Below are 8,964 nucleotides of genomic sequence, written 5' to 3'. Positions count from 1 at the left end.
AATTTATGGACTAATTCATACTAGAGTGTGCATTCTGGACCGTTAGTTAACAAAGTAACATGTTAACGTTCTGACGGCTTTATCAAAGAAATTGTATCCAATTGGAAAATATGTTTTGATCTTTGATATGCAGGTTTCTGGGCACGTAGATCTTATCATGCGTGGATTTGATCGGGGCAGCCTGCTAGGTGATGTAGACACAGCGCCGCCTCCCCGATGCTTATAATTGCCTAGGAAAGTCAGACCTGTGCATACCTGCATGTATAATTCATTGCCTTGTATTTACTGAGCATCTTGCTGCATCAGACTTTGGACAAGACCTGGGGGATTCGAAGAGAATAGAAGGAAGATGCCAAATTTCTGGCTTTAGAGCTGGAGGAAGGGCCCAGGAGCTAGGAGATGGGGCAGCCTCTAGAAGCTGGAAAGTGAGGAAATACATTTTGCCTTCAAGCCTCCAGAAAGAACAGGCCCTGCTGGCTTTATAGCCCCCTATGATCTTCGTTGGACTTCCACGCTTCCGAATTGCAGATATAAATCTGTGTTGGTTTGCACCTGATTATGGCAGCCCCAGGGACGGAGCACAGACTGTGACGGGGTCTGGGAAATGTCTGGCATGGCCCATGGTACACTGTGACCACCTCCCCCAGATGGACACAGTGAGTGGGGGCTCCCGCAGCTCCTCATTTTGGAGAGAGCGTGAGAAAATCTTCATTTGTAAGAAGGGTATTAACTACACGAGGCTTGCTGGGCAAGAGCAAAAGGTGGTGCTTTGTAGGGAAGTTCAAATTCAAATAGGCCTACAAGGGTGTGTGTGGGGGCTGCGTAGCTGAAGGAGAGGACTGTGCCAGTCGTGAAGCCAGGAGCTACCAGTGCCTCCCGGCTCTGCTTGGTGCTTCGGGGCTGGTGCTCTGCAAACCCTGCCAGCTACCTTGGGAGGCTCTGCAAACTCTGCCAGCTGCTCCGGGAGGCTCTGCCCATAGGGAGTTCTCCAGGCGTCTCCTAGCTCACTCTGCAAACCCTGCCAGCTACCCAGAGAGTTTCTGCAAACTCTGCCAGCTGCTCCAGGAGGCTCTGCCCATAGGGGGCACCCCAGGCACCTGTGGGCCACTCTGCAAACCCCACCAGCCGTTCTGGGAGGCTCTGCCGTAGTGGGTGCTCCAGGCACCTCCTGTTATTGGCGCTCCTTCGCATAGCTCAGCTGCCAGTCTGCAGAGTGCCCACCACTTACAGAACCAGTGACACTGGGCCCCCAGAGGCGCCCACACAGCGGCTCACCAGTGTTTCCAGCTCGGAGGTGGGAGTCGGAACTGTGGCTCCCGCACCTTCCTGCTCTACTGCTTCTCTTTGCAGGAGTAGCTGCTCCATGTGTGGCCTCCTTGCCATGCCGCGGAGCTCTCAGACCTCCACAAGATAGGCATGGGTAGGGGTGCCCAGGGGGTACAGCCTCCTCCAGGTCAGCTGCTTGGTGTCTGTCTCCTGCCCGGACTTGTCATGGCCATGGCCTGTGTATGGGGAGAAGGGTGGAGGAACTGGGCTTCAGGGCGCGCAAGGGAGAGAGGGCCGTCTCAGGTCAGGGATCTCATCCTGGCATGGCCCATTGGGCCAGCAGTGCCCCCATCTGCTGACCGCCCTGGAGCCCCCCCGCCCACCACCCCTGGGCTCCCTGCAGCTCAGGCTATCCTGCAGCTGCTGGAGCACCCAGGATGGCAGTCCAGACCAGGTGTCCAGAGCCCGGAGGGCCCTTGGTCACTGTCAGGGGCCCCAACACCACTCCCTCCCTGCCCCTGCCCTTGCCACCAGGGGACCCCAGGGGGACAGCCGCTGGCCCACAGAGGTGGGCCCCGCACTGGCCTTGGTGAAGGGAACCTTTCCGAAAGGCTGAGAGCAGAGGCCTACGTGTCCTTACAAGTCTTCTTTATGCTCTTTAAGAAAACGCAGTTCTGAAAAAGGCTTATCTCCAGGAAAGACCATCGATGCAGATAAATTCCACGCCCGTGCTCACACCTGCCTGCATTTTCTCCAGAAGCTTCCCTCCTGGGTTAGCACCAGCGCGGCCCTGGACGCTGCTGATGCCGCGGGGGAGCCGGGCCGCTCGCGTCGCTGGCTGGGGGCGCGCAAGACTGCGGTTTCTGCCTTTCCCTGGTCCCTAGAAACCTGAGCTTGCACAACACGTTGCTTTTGGGTAGAAAAAAGAAAAATCTCCATCGATCGCGGAGTCTGGGTGGGAGAACTGGGGAAATGGTGAAACAGAGTTTCTTGCATTTTTACCGGCGCTGTGTGGCCGCGTCTCCCTCCCGGCTCTTGAGTTTTCCGGTTGTGATGAACCAGGCCGCGTGGGCCGCGTCCCCAGATCTACCCTCTGCCAGTGGTTTTGGGTGGGTCACAATCGAGGTCAGCTTGCAAGGGGGACCTCCCCTGACCTGCACGTTACATGTTGATTGACGCCCCATCCGAGGCAAGGCTGTGCCGGCGTCCTGGGGCTGCCGTGACCAACGACCGCAGACTGAGTGGGGAGCCTGTGGCTCTGCTATCCAGGAATCGGGCTCACAAAGGCCTGCGGAGAGACTCTCCCTGCATCCTCCCCAGCAGGACGTGTGTCCAGGGTCCACCCCGCTCTGCCTTTGGAAGTCAGGGTGTGGGGCAGTCAGCAGGACGGTACAGGATCAGGGTCTCCTGGGGACAGAGAGTGGATGGTGGTCACAGGAGAGGGGGTAGGATGACATCAGGGTCTCACGGGGACAGAGCATCCATCTGGGAAGATGGAAAGTTCTGCAGACAAGTGGAGTGACACCTGCATGACAATGTGAACATATAACAATGTAATGAATGCCGTAGAACCATATTTAAAAATAGGTAACATGGTAAATTATGTGTTATTTTACTATAATTTTTTTAAAAACCACCAACAACAAAAACAGCAGTGAGTGAGTGGAGAAAGTATCACACATGTGCATCTGACCCACTGAATGGGACGGGGGTGGAGAGCAGGGCCCATGGCCTAAGTGAGGGGGAGGGAACTTAGTACAGCCCTGGCACCCGGGGTCCCAACATAAAGGAAAAGTGGGGAATCACCCACCGTCAGATGGTGGAGAGTGATGGGGACTGGGGATGATCCCAGGCTGAGCACTCCCTTCCCTGGGCAGCTGGAGCTCCTGGAGCTCAGGCTCACTGCTTGGTCTCCGGGTTTTACAACCACCCTGGGCAGGGGGCCTGGAGGGAGGAGCAGGGCCTATGTCTTGTCCACTGTCAGGCGCCCAGGAGTTCCTACTCAGGGCTCGGAAAACATCAATGTGTGACAGACGTGTGTCGGCTCTGGCTGCCCAGAATCCAGTTTTCTCCCCAGAAGGATCACCATGGTCCTTCCTAGAGAATCAACTGGGCTGGATGCTGCGTACCTCCGCTTCCTGTGGGCTGGCCTCCTGGCAGCAGAGGTAGGCAGGGGGCCCCAGCTTGGCCTGGTGGGTGTCTGAGCATCCTGACAGCGATCAGTTCAGAGATGCACAAGCCCTGGAGCTGATTGCGGTCAAGTGCACATGTGGGCCTCGAGTTCAAAGATCTCATCCAAAGTGCTGGCAGAGAGAGGTGCCCTTTCCACAGGGGGTATGTTATACTGTGAGATCATCACGGACTGAGCTGTGCCCCCTCACGCTGATATGTTGAGTTCCTAACCCCCCGTGTGACTGCATTTGGAGATATGACCTATAAGAGGTAATTCCTATAGGAATTTGGTGGGTGATTGGGTCCTGACCCAAGAGAGCCAGTCTAAAGTTCAAGTTCCCAGTCTGAATCTGACTTCAAAGTCAGGGGACCAAAGTCCCAGCTCAAAGACAGGCAGGTAGAGAAAAAGAATTTTCCCTTCCTTGGCCTCTTGTGCTTTTTTTTTTTTTTTTAAAGATGTTATTTATCTATTTGAGAAATGTGAGAGCACTGAGCAGGGAGAGAGGCAGAAGGAGAAGCAGACTCCCTGCTGAGCAGGGAGCCCGACATAAGGCCCGATTCCTGGACTCCAGGATCGTGACCTGAGCCAAAGGCAGACGCTTAGCCCACTGAGCCACCCAGGTGCCCTTTCAGCCTCTTCTTCTAGTTAGACCCTCCCCTCAACTGATTGGACGAGGCCCACCCACACCGGAGGACAATCTGCTTGCCTCAGTCTACCTATTCAAATGCTAATCTGCTAATCTCATCCAGAAACATCAACACAAATACACCCAGAATCATGTTTAACTAAATATCTGCCCCCCGCCCCCCCGCCCGTAACCCAGTCTCTTTGGCACATAAAATTGACCCTCACATACGGTGACATCAGTGACCACAGAGCTGGGACAAAATGCACACAATTTTCCCTTTGGAACCGATGCCAGCTGCTCAGGCACACCACAGCCCTGGGCCCCAGCCCCGCGTCCTCACAGCTGGCTTCCATGCCTCTCTGTTTCCCAGGCTCTGCACATTCTTGAACAGACCTCGCAGTCCAGTGGGGTCTCTCTCACGGACTCCATCCTGCTTCTCCGAACAATCCTGCCCTGTTTTATTGTTTGTTGGATAAACAAGCTGGATTATGAGGAACCCCTTCTTCCTGATTCTTGCCCCACACAACCAACCCAACCAGCCTGGCCTGTTCCGAACCAGGCAGCTGGCACCCCGTCAGCTTCAATGGCACCTCTTGTCCTAAAAGGGCCTGGAGACACCGATGGCCGGGTAGAGCTCTGAGAAGCTGGCGTCTCCTCTCCACGGGCGGCTGGCCGGCCACCAGCTGTCCCTTCTTTCTGCCTGATACTTGAGGTTATAAAATCCTCTTAAGAAAGCCAGTTTCATTCAATTCTTACTGAGCACACTTATTCAACACACAGCAGATGAGGACTTCTCTGCATCAGTCTCTGAACGCCATACTGAGGAGCTGAGGATTCAGAGTGACCCAGATATGGCCTCTATCTCGGTCTAACTGGGGAGAGGGACACCTGCCAGTTAAGGCCAGCTCCTTAGGGGACACCTGGGTGGCTCAGCGGTTGAGCGTCTGCTTTCAGCTCAGGTCCTGATCACGGATCTGGGGATCGAGTCCCGCATCTGGTTCCCTGCGAGAAGCCTGCTTCTCCCTCTGCCTGTGTCTCTGCTTCTCTCTGTGTGTCTCTCATGAATAAATAAATACAATCTTAAAAAAAAAAAAAAAGGCGATGATGGGAGAATGAGGGCTACATGGTGCCCAGGGGTGTCACCCAGCCTCAGGCATCCGGGCGGTGTGCCAGGAGGGGCTACCATCCCACAGGAGCCCCGAGGACCACACAGGAGAAATGGGAACGGCATTGTCAGTGGAGGGAACACCATGGGCAAAGACAGGATGCTCCAGGGCGATTTGCTTCGCCTGGACCGTCAAATCTAAGCCTGGAGGGTCATGAATCCTGGGGGTAGGCCCCGGGCTGACGGCCTCCACCCTTATTCTGCAGCGTTGGGGATTTATCCTGCAGACAGCGAAGGCCCCGGGACAGGGCTGAGGCATGGTCAGAAGGGAGAGCTTTTCACATCACCCGGTGGACCCGATGTGGCTCCATGTTTCCAGAGGAGCACAGCAGAGGGTCCTGGGGTTCTCAGGGGGCCTATCCCATGTCGACCAGAGCCTGCTGCGTGTCGTCGGGATAAGGGACCCCATCGAGGAGCCCAGCAGCTGCCTGTGCTCCTCCTCCTACCTGGTTCCACCTGCCACCTCCCAAGGACAGACAGCCTTTTGCACATGAGACCCGAGGGTGCCTGAGGGTGCCACAGGGCATGGGGGGGTGGAGAAGTAACCCTGCTTCCCCAACCACTGGGTTCTGATGGGACCTGGAACAGGCACAGCCTCAAGACAAAGGCGTTGTGTTCGGGCTGCCAGCGCCTCTGTTTTTCTCACCCACCTCCCCTGCCAACAAAGAGCCGATTGAGGGCTCCGCACTCCTGTCTCCTAAGCTGCTCTCTCCTCAAGGTGCAACCGTGTCTAAGCAAGGGGGGCCGAGCAGGGGTGAGGCCGTGAGGACTGGGTCTCCAGCATCAGTAATCCACACACGGCTCCGCCAGGCACACAGCCCAGGCCCGGGGCTGGCCTGGGAGAGGTGGGCTTCCTTCGACCTGCAAGCCTCTTCAATTTCCTTGAGTGTTTTCGTGGCTGGAGCCCAGTGAATGACAACCGTGGCCAAAAATTAAAAACAAAAAACCCAGAGTATATGTACTTTTATGTAAATCATATCAGGGTCCTATTTCCTGTGGGGGTCAGGTTGAGAGCCAGGCCTCAAGGTCATCCCGAAGTCCTTGTGCCTGACAGGTGGTGAGACTGCCTGCCCCCAGGTAGAGGAGCATGACCCCAAAACTCAGAGGTTGTTTTTACTTGGTCCGTTGATTTTCTAAGGACTAGAGCCCAGTTGAAATGTCATTTCTGTGGGTGATTTATGCCGTTCTTCCCCTGATGGCTGCAGTCCGCTCATCCCAAGAGCTCATGTCATGCTGAACAGCACTGGGAGGTAAAGCTGTTCCCCACACTGCAGAGCAGAAATCGGCTCAGAGAGGCAGCGCAACAAACCCAACATCACCCAGCTAGAAGTGGCAGGGCTGCGACGTCATTGTTTTACAGCTTGATTGCCGTAGAATTGAGGTACAATAAACCGGCCATTTGTGAATGTACCATTGGGTATGTTTCAACACATCTGCATGCCAGGGTTTGAGCTGGAGACCTTGCTAGTGGGGCTGGCCTGTGCCTTGTAGGGTATTCAGCGCCATCCTTGGCCTCTACCTTCTAGATGCCAGCAGACCCCCAGGTGTGGCATCAAAAATGTCTCCGACATGAGGGGCAAAGTTGTCTCCACGTGAGCACGAGGGTGCTCCCCCACAACCCTCACGGCAATCAGGATGGTGAGCACACCTCTCACTCCAAGGTTCCCGCATGCCCCTGCAGGTCCCTCCTTCACACATGACCCCGATCCCAGGCCACTGCCTGTCACTGTAGATCTGGCTGGTACTTTCTAGACTTTTTTAATAAATGGAGTCCTGCAGTACAGCTTCTTTTTTTTTTCTTTCGAGCTAGCTTTCACTAGGCTTTGTTATTTTGAAATAGATCCAGATACCCACATATAGACAGCTCACTCCTCTGTATTCCTGAGTTTCGTCTGTGGCGTAGACGTAGTGCACTTTGCCTGTCCGTTCACCTGTTGGTGGACAACTGGGTTGCCTCCAGTGTTTGGCTGTTACAGGTCACGCTGTTACGAACATCCACGCAGAAGTCTTTGTGTGGACGTGAGCTCTTGTTTCTCTGGGGTGAGCACCAGCAGTGGAAGGGCCCGACCATGCAGGATGGGGTGGGGGGTGCTTCGATTCTTAAAGACCTGCCACACTGTTTCCCAGTGCAGTCAAGGCTTGGACTCCAGTTTCCCATCTCTGTTGTCTTTCTTCCCCTCCCCTTGGTTTTCCAGATCCAGGGCAATGCGGAGCCCGGGGTGCGGGGTGAGGCTTCTAGGAAAGGGGAGGCCTGAGGGAGATTATGGATTGATTATGGATCAAGAAAGAGCCATAAAGGGGCCACTGAAGGCAGATGTCAGGACTCAAAGACTTCACCTGCTGGAGGGGCCTGAGCAGACCCTCATGGGCAGTAGCCGCCAAGGCTGGGCCGCCACACCTTCCTCTCTGGGTCTTACCTTTTACATCCCAGGGGAAACTGCCTTCCTGGGAGCAGGGGTGGGGGTGGGTGGGGGGGTGTGTGCTCCCCTGGCTCAGGAAAGGTCACATTCCACCAACAAATTAGCAGATTTCAACAACTTAACTCTTTCAAACCAGGAGAGATACTACACCAGAGAAAGGACACCCGCGTTCTGGGAATGCGCCCCTCACATATACTGGTTCATATACCGACTGTGCCAGATTCTGCTTTTCCCCTTGGTTGCCTCCATGAATAACATATCTGTGTCATAGAAACGAACGCACAATAAACTTCCAGAAAACCTAATATGGGCATTTATTTTCTTTCCACTCACGTGGCTTCAGCTTTAAATGGCAAAACCCACTAGAAACAGAAGGATCTGTAATCTGTGGGGCAGGCCCAGAAGTGCCGGAGAACCAACCAGACCTGGAAGGAATGTTTTCCTTTCTCTAAAATCCTTTAATAAAGATTTAAAAAAAAAATGGATCTAATGACAGAATGAATAGCCCTGAATTCTTGCAATAAATAAGATTTCTTTTCTCAAAGCTAAATACAAACCTTTCGATTAGGTAAACAAGGGTACAAAGGCTTTATTTTTCTTACTTCTAGAAATGTGGGGATTACAATTTAATCCATAATTTTAATGAGAAACAGATTAGTTCCATGCAGTACACTAAGAATTAGTCCTAAATCTAATATTATTTTAGAACACTATGTCTGTTCTCTGAGAGACTGATTAAACTGTAGTTTGTTGGCTACTTGTTGAATTACAGTCATTTGAAAATATGGGGAATATTTCTAGAACGACACCATGGAACTATTACCTCTGATACATGAAACTGTGGGTCACAGTAGGAAGAAAGCTTTTCTCATGGATATCCTGTTTATCAGGCTTGGGCTTTTTTTTTTTTTTTTAACCTCTATGTAATGTTATAATTTAAAAAGAATGCAAAACCATATTTCTGAAGAATCACCATAATAACTCCAAATTAAGAGACAAATATCATTAACTTTTTAGTATGCAGTATGTGTGTTCACATATGCTTGTGTATTTATGGATGTATGCAAGCACGGGAGGTTTTGAATACATATATAACAACAAAAATAGTTTCAAACTAGCCATTTTCAATCTACAACATTGGAGACATTGCTCTGCGTTAACAAATGTATGTCATTTAAATCTCATTTAATGCTAAAGGTGAATGTAGGTCTGTGATCTGGCCAAGGGCTGAGACCTTTCATATACTAAGTGTATAGTCAGCTTTTGCTACAGTAACAAACAACCCCCAAATCCTTGGCCCCTGGAGGGGTGG

This window comes from Canis aureus, chromosome 21 (assembly GCF_053574225.1).
Source record: "Canis aureus isolate CA01 chromosome 21, VMU_Caureus_v.1.0, whole genome shotgun sequence".
In the NCBI taxonomy this organism is placed as follows: Eukaryota; Metazoa; Chordata; class Mammalia; order Carnivora; family Canidae; genus Canis; species Canis aureus.
This window is presented reverse-complemented; position numbering follows the sequence as displayed.